This window comes from Brachyhypopomus gauderio, unplaced genomic scaffold (genome assembly GCF_052324685.1).
Source record: "Brachyhypopomus gauderio isolate BG-103 unplaced genomic scaffold, BGAUD_0.2 sc133, whole genome shotgun sequence".
Taxonomy (NCBI): Eukaryota; Metazoa; Chordata; class Actinopteri; order Gymnotiformes; family Hypopomidae; genus Brachyhypopomus; species Brachyhypopomus gauderio.
In genome coordinates this window covers 178,393-191,933 of record NW_027506954.1, presented here as the reverse complement: position 1 = coordinate 191,933, position 13,541 = coordinate 178,393, and the positions used below count along the sequence as shown (strand labels likewise).

The following is a 13,541-nucleotide window of genomic DNA, read 5'->3' as shown; positions in this document are numbered from 1 at the left end:
CTGACCAAGGACTGCAAAACATGGATTGCCTTACTCTGTTAGACACAGGCGTCAATATTTTCTTTGACAATGCAAACCCGCAATACACCGCATCTAGGCTTGTTGCAAACAGCAACGTCTCATTACGCCCACCTGTGACTCCTTTCCTTTATAGGCATTCCACCCCGTGCAATCCACGGCATCCCCAGCAGGACAAATTCAACCACACAAATACAAAACGCACACAAACATGCACAGAACACAAATACATAAACACACAAAACCAAAATCAAATCAATCAATCCAGTGAATTTAAACCAGGGGTCGGGAACCTATGGCCCGCGAGCCAGATGTGGCTCTTTCGATGGGTGCATATGGCTCGGAGACAATTTTTTACTAAAAATAATAATGCTAAAATATAAACGTATTTCAATCCATTAATTTCTTGTCACTCACGTTTGCGGGTGGCAATCACTTCTGCAGTCATTTAAAGCGCACGCTGGAGAATTCTGTGAGCGTACTCGTCTTTTTAAGTTTATCACCCATCCGAGTGTGCAGTGGACAGCGCTGACCTGAGTTACATCCCCGGTGTCTCAGTCAGAGATTTTGAGCTACAAGCTGCTGACCTGAAGGCCTCAGACATGTGGGTGAATAAGTTCAAGTCACTGAATAAAGATTTGGAAAAACAGCAAGCAGAGTTGGCTAGCGAACATAAATCGCGGACCAGATTGTCCAAACCTGGAACGCGCTTCCCATCATACACACACTGCAGCGTGTAAGTGTTGCTGTACTGAGAATGTTTGGCTCTACGTATGCATGTGAGCAGTCGTTTTCACATCTAAAAAACATTAAGACCAACCTATGATCACGTTTAACGGATGGGAGTCTCAACACCTGCATGAAGCTTAACCTCACCACGTACAAAGCCATCAGCAAAACCATTAGTCGCATTATTGGCAAGAAGTTCTTTATTCATCATTAGTTAGCAACAGCTTAACAACGTTATTAAAAAAGATTTCCGAGACCTATTATACTTTAAAAGGGTTGGTCATATTGCAGGGTTGCATTGAGCGTGAGACACACGCATTTGACCGTTTTCACACGCTCTCACGCCACACTTCCAATTTCTCACGCCGCAAAAAAATCTAGTTTATTTACCTCAGATCCATATCTGTGATTCAATGAGTTACTAGTTCGCTCTGGCACCAACCACTGGCGATCAATCGATCGTGATATAACACTTAATTCGTGTCCATTTTACAACCCCCCCCCCCCCCCCGGTCAACAACTTGCATTGTATGGCTCTCATGGAATTACATTTTTAAATATGTGGCGTTCATGGCTCTCTCGGTCAAAAAGGTTCCCAACCCCTAATTTAAACCAATGATCCTGGTCAGTTACAGAGAGCATATTGTAAACACTGAGGAGAAAAATGTGGGAGGAATAAAGACCAAGAAAAAAGATAAAGCAAGTGATGAGGAAATCTATGTAGGACTGAACAGGTGAGAGAAAGTGATTAGCAGATGAGAAAATGTTACCTAATCAACATCTAATGGATAGACATAATTTCTGTTCATCACTTTATGTTAAAAATAGCTTTTTGATCAGACAGAGACCTCTGTCTTTGATATCTTGTGTTTAATGCTGCCACGGACACAGTGACTATGGTCATGAGCTTTGGGAAGTGACCGAAAGAATGAGGTTGCGAATCCAAGCTGCTGAAATGAGTTTCCACTAAGTAGAGCTGCTGTTCCTCCATATAGAGGAGCCAGTTGAGGTGGTTTGGGCATCTGGGCGCTTCCCTAGTGGTGATCCAGTACACGCTGGAGAGATTATTGTGTCTCAGGTGTTTTTTGAATACAAGTAATAACAGATGATATGGAAGGAAACAGTGATAAACTTTGACAAAGGTGATTTATTTAGAGATAAAGAAGGATTTGGTTATAAGGATACATTAGACATTCATTTTAGTTGTAATAATTTTGGCAAAGATGTCTATGACAAACAACATTCCTCAACCTACGAGGTGATCATCATCTCTTTAGTAACCTTTAATCGACATAGGAGAAAGGGAGATGAAGGCGATGGTCGCAGAGGCACGTCTTTAATGTCCATCGTGCACACAGAATTAAACACTGGTATACAGAGCGGTAGCAGCAGCAGACCTCAGTAGTATGTCTGCATCACAGAACAATGCACTTCACTGGAGTTTGGTAGCCTACCTGCTAGGCTTGTCACGATACTAAGAATTGCAACTTCGATACGATACTTAAAAAAATATTGAAATTCGATACCATTTTCGATACCAAAGTCAGATACGGTGCTAATTTCCGTTTTAAAGCCTTTTTATTTTTTTTTATAAACAAACAAATGAATGTTGCTTTGTGTTTGAAAATGCTTGAAATTGTAACTTCATTTCACAACAAATATCTGTCTGACTGAAGTTCTTTTGTGTTAAACATGAGAGAACGTGAAGACGTTACGATTGGGCGTTTTGAAAATAAACAACCATTAAATAATGTGATAAAAAAGTGAATAATTTCGAGTATATGTATAAATATTTAACTTATCCCAACAAACATGCAACGTCAGAAAGACGTTAAAATCAAGTCTGTATCACGTCGGTCAGTCCAGACCCATTTTTGCATGTCTGGTGGACGTTCAAAACTGGTTCAAAATCTGACAGTGTGACTAGGACCTTAACCTTTTAACTTAACATGAACGTCTATGACGAGTTTTCTATCTGAACGTCTGACTAGGACCTTTATTGGATGTCAGGACGTGCAAAAACTGCAACTGAACGGCAGTAATAGACGTTTAAAAAAGACGTCGCTAAAACTTTCATTCTGGCTTTTCAGTGGACGTCTTTTGAACGTCTGACAAAGTGTCTTTGCTCGTGCTGGGAAATATTGAAATGGACCTTGAAAGTGACATACAAGTGTTTGAATTCCACAAGGTGTATGAACCCTGCAAACATGACTTTGTTCATCGCGCTGAAGCGCGGCGAACGCGAGGTCGTGCACCTCTCGAATTTTGTAACTTCGCGTGTGCCGCGCCTCAGCGCAATGAACAAAGTCATGTTTGCAGGGTTCAATTCAAGCGCTTGTACCAATATTTCCCAGCACGTTAAACTAAATTAAGTTAAATATTTATACATATACTCGAAATGATTCGAAATATTGCACTTTTAATCACATTATTTAATGGTTGTTTATTTTCAAAACGCCCAATCTTAACGTCTTCACATTCTCTCGTGTTTCGTCCTGGAATTACAAGAGTTAACGTAATAACGTAACGTGCATTTTTCTTAACGTCTTCACGTTCTCTCATGTTTCATCCTGGAATTATAAGAGGCTCGTATTTGTTAATATAATACAAGAAAAATGTCCAGTCAGACAGATATTTGTTGTGAAACGAAGTAGTTACAATTTCAACATTTTCAAGTACTTTAGCCTAAATTGCAGCACTTTTCAAACCTGAAACACACTGAAACACAAAGCAGCATTAAAATTCGTCAGGTAAGTGTTCATTCCCCTGTTTTGAGGGGTGTTTCTTTTATACTACCACATATAGTTTCGGACAACACTGCAAAGCGGAAAGTATAAAGCCTCCACCGCTCGCGGAGGTTCGCGCGGAGTCGAGCGCTATGGTCACTCAACCAGGCTTTAGCGCCCTTCGTTGAAATGTTCCAAAAGCACCGCTTGCAAACGGGCTTGTTCATATCCTTCGGTTTTCCATCTGTATCTGCTTCGAATCCAACAGCACTGCGTTTGCTTTAGCTGCCATATTAACATTACAAACTGTCCTGTGCATTACGGCAGCTTGGGTGGGTCAAACGAAAGCGCATTTTATGTAAAAATAATCGATACTTAAGGGAAACGAGTATTGTACCGTTTCAGAATGTTCAGTATCGATACATCGATTTTTTTGACAACACTACTACCTGCGGGACATTTGGAGAACTAAGATAGACATTCTTCACTTTTTTGTTTCTTAACTTTTTTTGCTGTTTAACATTTAAATTGTTGTTATTGTAGTGTCTGTTGCCGACCAGAACAGGATGGGTCTCCACTTTGAGTCTTGGTTCCTCTCAAGGTTTCTTCCTCATGCTCTAGTGAGTTTGTTCTTTCCATTGTTGCCTTTGGCTTGCTCACTGGAATCTTGAACTCGGACATATATGAAGCTGCTTTTGTGGCAATGGCTTTTGTAAAAAGTGCTAAACAAGTAAATTTGACTTTACCTTTGACATTTTACTCATGATTGAGGACAATACAAGGATGTTGTGCATGCCTATTTCATATGATGAGGTAATACACCGTTAACCTGTCCATGTTGGAAAGTTTGTTGCAGACACTGGGCACTGTGGGCCCATGTCTAAAAGCAGTTAAATATTTTATCCAGGATAATTTGCCAAAATCATTATGAAAAATCTAGTCCTGAATCCTCATTTCCTTCAGGAAGGTTTCTAGTCCAATATCTTTCTCAGACTGTATTTTAACAAGCATTGCATACCTAAACACACATAAAAAGTTGAGTTTATTCTTAAATTCCAACAGGGGAGTTTATGGCATTTGAGTACACCAACATATAGCCATTAAGGTTGGGGTATGTGTCCATACCGGTCCTTACAGGATGGTAAACATTTCTTTAATGAAAATGAAAATGTGATAATGGTGGTGGAGCCTAGGGTTAGGGTTAACCTCATGATTATTCAAAGGTGAACGTGTGTGCTCAAGGAAGATGTGACTGCTGTTCTCTACTACACCATTATGACTTTATGCAACGCTTCATATGTTTGATGGACAATTGGTTACACCCAACCAAGCTTGAGTGCGAACTCTCTCATGGTCATAGCCTTTGTCCAGCATGAACCGAACCTGCACTCCAACTCCAATAGCCAAGCTGGACTCATATTCATAGATGTCATAATCCTCTGAGTAGGCCTCATTTGGATTCTTCTTGAAGTTTGTACTCCACTGGTATGTTTTATAATTGCGATTATCATACAGGGAACTTTTGTAGAATCCCACCCATGAATTCTTGAAGACCTTTTTCCAATTGGTGAAGGTCTTCCTGATGAAGAGTCGAGCACAGGCATACCCCTCTCGAGTATAAAGCTGCAGCATGGCATTAGAACATTCCCAGGGTTCAGTGCGAGCTTTCTCATGTTTGTAGCCTTTGTCCAGCATAAATCGAGCTTGGAATCCAGGGCCAATAGCCAGACTGGATGTGTACTCATAGATGTCATAGTCAATGTTATCTTGATTCAGTCTCTTCTTAAAATATATACTCCACTGGTATGTTTTATAATTGCGATTATCATCCAGTGTACTTTTGTAGAATCCCACCCAAGAATTCTTGAAGATGCATTTCCAATTAGTGAAATACTTCCTGATGTAGAGTCGAGCACAAGCTAATCCGTCTCTAGTATAAAGCTGTAAACTAGCATCATAACCTGTGATAATAGTTGGTAGAACACCATTGGCTTCATCAAAAACTGGGCCCCTTGAAATTAATTGGTAGGATGAAGAAATAAATCCTTTATCAACCAAATAAAGAGCTACCTGCAGACCAGGATTGAGTGGGATTTTAGTGTTGATAGTTCCAGTTCTTCCTGTAAGTGGGTAACGACTAAATACTTTCTGAGTTTCATCATGAATAAGAGCTATTCTCATTTTTGGATTCTCTGCTATCCCACTCCATATAATCCTTGCACACCCATTAGATGTAGATTTCACCTCCAGATTCATTGTCCTGTAGTCCTTACACTGGAGCGCAGAGTCATGTGAGCAGTGGTTCAGTGGATCTGTGGAGGAGAAGGTATATGGGTTATTGAGTCATTAGAGATTAAGTGTATTAAGGCCTTCAAGTCCTGGAGGTGTGGTCTGTGTCATAGGCACTCCCTCAGTTCCTGTCCTCATAATGCTGTGATTTTCACTGCTTCTATTCTTAATCATTCACCTTATTTTTTCTAGCTAATTGTGCATCTATGTCTAGAAATAGACGCCTTCAGGGTTCACAAAAAACTCAAGACACAGTTGCAACAGGCTAATTACAACCGATTACAACCACACATTCACGTAATGGTCAAATTGTCATATATTTGGCCTTTTTTGAGATTACTGATCATACATACAAGGTGTGGCAGAAAAGTAATGAGACAAGCAACACTACAAGCAATCTGGCAACGCTGCGCTGTTGCTAGATCGCTTGCCCGTGTATCAGTACCCTCCCATAGCTCAGTTCGAGTTTCAACAACTTCCATTAACTACGTTATTTTTGTTACTGCTATTAGTGAAGTTGTGTTTTGGTTGTGTGTCACGCAAAATGGAACAACGCAATTTGGAGCAACGTTGTGCCATTAAATTGTGTTAAGCTTGCATTCCCGTGCCCCCCTATTCACCTGACCTCAGCCCCTGTGACTTTTTCCTTTTTCCTAAACTGAAAAATGTTCTCAAAGGACATAATTTCGGGACTTTTGAAAACATCCAAAAGAGTGTAACGGACATGCTGAAGACCATACCGGTTGAAGACTTCCGGCACTGCTACCAAAAGTGGGAACAACATCTCCATCGGTGTGTAGCTGCCCAAGGGAACTATTTTGTAGGGGATAACATTGATGAAAAGAAAAAACTTTGGTAAATAAAAAAAATCAGTCTCATTACTTTTCTGCCACACTTAGGTGCGCTTAATGGGTGCATTCTGTACCCTTTAAAAGGTATAACTGCCAAATGGAGGTTTGGTAGTTCTAGTTTAAAAACACCCCTGTTCCAATTAAGCTCACAAGAATATTTTACATTTTAATTTTAATTATAAATTTAGACATCGGAAAGTCTTTAAAAATAAGATATTGCTAGTTATTTTACCTTAATTTACACAGAAAACTGACGATGATTGTTTTTAGACCATTAATGAACTATTCACATAGGCAGTCTATGTATTGGCGCATTTCCACATGGGCCTGCTTGGCGCGGTACGGTTCGATTCGCGACGGTTTGTGAGCGTTTCCATTAGTACCACGTACAAGTTTGCCGATACCTTCAGGTACTTTTTTCGTACCTACTCGCTCGAGGTTCTAACCGTTCCAAAGCGGAAAACTTCTGTGACGTGGAAGAACAGCTTGACACTGATTGGCCAGGGAGTGTCGTCACAGGTTGCATCACAGGATGCGTCACAGGAGAGCGACAAGGTACACGAGTCCTTCCATCGCCATCTCGTCCATTGTTGTACGGTGTTGTGGTCGCATACAAATGATGTCACGACACTACAACCCGCGCGCCAACAGCGACTCCACCCACATTGTGGTGGTCCACCATTGTAATGGAAACACAACGCGACCGTACCACTCTGTTGCGAATCGATCCGTACCGCGCCAAGCAGGCCCGTGTGGAAATGCGCCATAAGTGAGGTTAAAGGGAGCACCCTGAGCTTAATGGGGACAGCAATACTTTCACATTTAAAATGTAACAAAAATGTTATTTACTGTGTACTATATAATCATATACTGTTTGTAGTGAAGCTAGAAATACTGATTTGTTTATACTTAAGCTTTTCTCCAATGTGCTCACAGTGATGCACTCCAGTTTTTATGCTGCTGTACATGACCTTTAAGGTCATGTAAAAGTTATACAAAATCTTTAAAACATCCTGCAATATGCAAACATTATTTATCATGCATTTGGAAATAAAAGATGTGCAAAATAGTAAAACACAAGAAATTATGTGTGATTTAATTAGGGGTGGGCGATATGGGGAAAAAAATTTAGCATGATTTTTTTTGCATAAAATCACGTTTCGATTTTTTTATCACGATATTCCATCCAAAAAAGGGGGGGGGGGGGGGGGCTACAACGCTTTCTTTCTAAGCAGATTTTAATGAGTGACTGATAAAGTGCATTATTGCACTAAATATACAATATTTCCCAGCACGTTAAACTTAATTAAGTTAAATATTTATACATATAGTCGAAATGATTCAAAATAATTCGCTTTATCACATTATTTAATGGGTGTTTATTTTCAAAATGCCCAATCTTAACGTCTTCACGTTCTCTCATGTTTCGTCCTGGAATTACAAGAGGCTAACGTAATACAGGAGAACTGTTCAGTCAGACAGCTATTTGCTGTGAAACGAAGTAGTATTTTCAAGTACTTAGCCTAAATTCCAGCACTTTTCGAACCTGAAACACAAAGCAACATTAAAATTGGTCAGGTAAATGTTCCTTCCTGTTTTTGAGGGGTGATTATACTAGTGATGTGTCGGTCGCGAATGAACCGGTTCAAAGAGCCGGCTCTTTTAAGTGAACGACAAGAGTTGGTTCCCCTCCAAGACCCCCCCCCCTCGGTCAACAAAGTACATTCGCCACCCCCCCTGTCAACAAATTACGTTCACCACCCCCTCAAATAAGGAGCCATTTGGGATTCGAAAGAGCCGACTCTTTATGAGGAGCTGAGCCAAAAGATCCGGCTCCCTAAAAAGAGCCGAAATTCCCATCATTAGTTTATACTACCACATATCATTTTGGACCAACACTGCAAAGAACGCGGAGTGATGCGGCAAGTTTAAGTACCTGTATGAACGTTTCCACCGTTCGCGGGAGGTGTGCGGAGTCGCGTGCTATGGTCACTCGCGAAAGTATAAACCACCGAGGCCGCAGCTTGTGAGGCGGCTGCCCGCATTGTTTGACTTTCGGCATATTCCTTGGGATGCCTACGTCTCAAATGATTGAATAAATTTGTTGTACTGGCATCGGACATTTTTACATGTTCTTTGCACACCTTACATATCGCTGAAGTTTGGTCTTGGTCAGTGGAAGAAAATCTGAACGAATTCCATATTACAGAGGTAAATTTCCTCTTCGTTACCAGCTCCTCGGTTTGGCTTTCAGCCATGGTTGTCCACTTTTAGTTTTTACAAACACAACATGGAGGTGTGGAAGACGCAGTTCGCTGTGATTGGTCAGTCCTATGCCCTATGTCGGCCGCATCGGCGGGAACCAGCATTAAAAAAATTCATTGCGCTGACGGGCAAAGGCGATCTATGCGATTTCTCTAATTTGGTAGATCGCCTGCGATTCTCCACTCGTCATCGCCATTCACAATTTTATATCGTCATATCGCACACCCCTAGATTTAATATATCGGTGTCTTCAGCATTCTCTTATCACTAGAAAGCCAACTACAAATTGCGGCATTGGCTAAAATGCTTTTGAATGTAGCTTTCTTTTACATCCAAGTTCCAACATGTTCTAGGTTGTGTTAAAATTATTAACCTCTTACATTTGTAAAAAAAAATGGCTATACTTATCCAAATTAAAAGTTGCTATATATTTACATTTTCTAAATCTGAGGGGTCTCTCCAGATCTAAGTTTTCATGTGGCTTTCAAAATGACCACCAGGAAGAGGGAACATTGACAGGATGTTTTCAGAATATGCAGCAGTATGACTGGCTTTAAAAGGCATGGAATAATATATATATATATATATATATATATATATATATATATATATATATATATATATATATATATATATATATATATATATATAAACAACTATATGTATTTATTGATTTAGTTATCATGCAGGATAATAACTTGTAACTTTATGTTCAAAGTTGCAAGTGTGGGTAAGTGAACTTAATAGGAGCATTTATCCTACTGTATTATACTGAAGTACTATACAGAACACTGTTTGTGTATCAGGGTTGCTAACTCTCACGCTCACGCATTTGACCGTCTTCACACGCTCTCACGCCACATTTGCGATTTCTCACGACGAAAAAAAATCTAGTTTATTTACCTCTGATCCACATCTATATGAGTCAATGAGTTACTAGTTCGCTCTGGCGCCAACCACTGGCGATCGCGATATAACACTTAATCTATGTCCAGTTTACACCCCACCCGGTAACAATTTACGTTGTTTATGGTTCCGCATGTTGAAAATATTTTCTAGTAATGTAATACATGCATGCTTGTCAAATCTATAAAAATCACCTCTGGCTCAGGCCTGGGTCTTGTGATCTGTGAACTTCAAGAGTTTGTCGGCCTTTTCTTGGTCCTCTTTCTTCTTACCCTCTTCCAGTGACTTCCAGGGTCTGACGAACTGCAGTCAATGACCAGCGACATAAACCGGAGAACACGGGTTGGTTTAGTTACACGAAGAAACAATAAGACGACGAGGGTACGCAACAACGAGGTCTAAACAGAAAGCGAAACCGAATCAGAGCGCGCGTCACCGTGGTTGAGGCAATGTTGCCAACTTAGCGACTTTTAAAGGCGACTAGCGACAAATCTACCGACTTGTGGTGTTATTGGAGACCTTTGGAGACTCTGAGATAAACACACATGCTCTAAAATGACTGTCCTTAGGGAGCAGCGGTGCAGCCGTGAGCCCCGTCACACAACAGTACATAGTGCAGTCCAAATCTTGCCAACTCTTCAGTAAGGAAAGTAGCTATTGGCAGTCCCAGAGCCGTAGAAAGAGAGAGTTGCGACACTCCCATCCTATTGTAATTCAGGAATGCGGAAGTAAACGTGCCATGGGGAGACCAATAGTTCCAAACATGCTATAGTTCCAGCATTGAACTGCGTATATTTGAAGCATTTCCGCGGCTGTTTTTCTGGTAAGTTAATGAATTATTCATCGTTTCCTATATAATCCTCCATAAATGTGATTAATATTACTGTTATAGTTAAGTGGTCACTTGTTGTTAGTTTATTTCTGCATTTTAAATACCTTTAGCTTAAATTACACTTCGCTAGCATTAGCTCTGCTATTAAAAGCAGGAATCGCTTAGCGGTGCATTAGCCTCAGAGTATTCAGTCATTAGGATAGTTGTTAAATTCAGTAATACATATATAGATTTGATCATATTGTAATTAATGGTAACTATCTGAAGTAGAAAAGATGGTTGGATTGTAGTGAAGTTACTCTTTGGTTGATTAATTAATTAGCTAGTGTTTCAGTGACAGGTGATAAAACCAGCAGCTTTTACATGGATGACCACTATTTATACACGATGCAACAATCAACAGGTCTATATATAATCTCAACACAATTTAGTAACACATTTTTTAATTTAATTACGTATGATGCTTAGGATTGTCATTACCATCATAACATTTAAAATATTTTTTTTAGGCCAGTGGTGTGATGACCAGACCAGTGGAACAATGTAGATTGGTGATTACTGCAGTAGCTGGTGGAGTGGGGATGAGAAAAACAGATCCTCCATACCTACTGAAGTTTAAGTACCACTGGGTGGCAGGACATTTGTAGGAGTTAAAGACAGACCAAGCACATTCATGGTAACAATGAAAGTATTTGGTGGGGGTGTATTTCCAGGTGTTACATGGCTTTGCTGGCTTTTCTTGGCCATTTTCATCTGGCTTTTACTTCCAAAATGCCCAGTTTTGGACAGTGTGTGTTTTTTCCTCTCAGCCTGGATGTGCTTTGCTGCGATTCCCAACCTCAGCCTGATGTATCTGTTAGTTATTTTTTGTTTAACATCATGGCATGAGGGAAGCCTACTGTCTAAGAGCCTAGCCTCTATCTCCATTAAATGTTTTGCATTAGGGAGTGCCATAAGTGAGGCACTGGTCCTAGTTCGAAACAATTGCTCGATTTTCCGAACTAGATCAAAAGCCTCCTGTGATGGCCAACAAAGTGCACCTGACTTGAATTCCTTCAATTTTAGTAAAATACTGTGCTCCTCTTCAGGGCTCTCGTTACTGTGCTTAATTGCAATTTGACATACATTATAAATTTTGGAATATTTGATTACTTGATTCACAATGTAGCCTGTCAGATGATAGAGAGCACAGGTCTCCATTTTTGTGTAGTCAGGTGAGGGTGTAGTCACAGGGTTGTGCTCCAACAGGTCATCCACTCTGATGCCAGGACTGGGAAATTCCTCTTTAGCATCCAGGAAGTCTGCCAATAGGCTACTGTCATCCTCCTGATAGCTTCCTGATTTTAGTGTAATAAGAAACTGTCCAACTGATATTGATCTTAGTGCCTGGCGAAACTCTACAGGAGTTGGGACTGGATTCCTCTGTCTTATGCAGCTAAACAGGTTTTCAAGACAGTCTTGTGTAAACCTGCTTGTCAACACAAAAAAGTGTCCCTGGGCCAGCATGTCTTCTTGGATTGACAATATTGTGGATGTTGCCATAATGATGTTATTTTAGTGTTGTAATGTGGCTAATGAATTAATTTATGTATTTAATGATGTTATTTTAGTGTTGTAGTGTAGACTACAGAATAAATCTATGTGTTAAATGTGTTTTTTAGTATCCATCCATAGCATTAATGTACAGGTACTAACCTTTATAATCCTTAATGAATAATGTACTTATCTTTAATGGTAACAAAAGTAACGTAGCTATTGTAACTGACCGTTCTTCCCATCAAGATCATATGTGATGCTTCCCACCTCATCACAAATGTTGAAGCCAGATGACCAGGATCCCTGCATGATTCCACACTGTACAACAAATCTGAACAGAGTAGGCCCGAGGTAGTTTTGCTAGTTGTTCACATGCAGTGTAATAGTTAAATCACTGCAAACCCTAGTGTGATTATAGGACACTATGACGGCCTCCTTCATGGAGACAGAGGGTATCCCTGCCTGTCCTATAGGCCTACCTTATGACTCCCTATTCAGATCCTGCACCTGGACCACAGTCCCGCTACAATCAGGCCCACAGCAAAACCAGAATTTAAATGACCCTAGAAATCCTCTAGGATTGCCTGAAGGGGCTCAGAGTAAACCCTGATAGGGCGTGCCACATAATAATGGCATATGTGGTATTACACAACATTGTAACCATCCAGGAAGAGCGACAGTCTACCATCTCTGACATGCCCACAGATGAGGAACCTTACATGCATGTGGGTGACAACAGAGATGGTGGAGTTGTCAGAGACTCCATCTGCAATCACTGCTTTCCACATTAAATCATGCACCACCACCCACCCCACCATCCACCCTGTAACCTATTAATATACATTACAGTCAAATTCACTGTTATGTTTCATTATTTCATTTTTCCTGTAAATAAATATATTTTAGAATATATTTTAAGAATAAGATATAATTATGTACAGCCATACCACTTTGTCCTACATTCTTAAACTTCATTTTTATCTGATCCACGTGCATTTCACACCACTTGGGATAGACCTGGAATTAGTAAGTGTTCAATAAAAAAATTTAAAACTCAATACAGTATTATAAATGTGGAGAATATAATAATATAATCGCACCCTTCTGCTAAATATAAAAATATCATTTTCACTCACGCATTAACTCTGTTGGCAAATTTTTTGACATGCTGACTGCCTTTCTCTAGCAGCTACCGCAGTATTACATTTACGTTTAATAATATCTAAATATTCTGCATACGCAGTCATTAATACTTCAAGCTACAGTGGTGTGAAATACGATGCTTGGCTGATTTTCGCGTTTAAGTCCATGATAAATCCTATTTATCTGCGTTCCATTAAGAATGCCTTTTATAGTTACGCGTGAACGCGCTTCTGTCTGGGTCAACCT

The 13,541-nt window shown here is 40.1% G+C and overlaps 2 long non-coding RNA genes across 2 annotated transcripts in view; one reads left to right on the top strand and one right to left on the bottom strand.

The window, feature by feature from the left end:
• LOC143499425 (uncharacterized) overlaps positions 1-13,541 on the bottom strand; it is a 74,256-nt gene that overhangs the window by 14,791 nt on the left and 45,924 nt on the right. The window lies entirely within an intron of this gene.
• Positions 10,414-12,269, top strand: LOC143499430 (uncharacterized). Its single transcript, XR_013126072.1, has 2 exons — positions 10,414-10,607; positions 11,126-12,269. It is a non-coding gene; the product is annotated as an uncharacterized LOC143499430 (long non-coding RNA).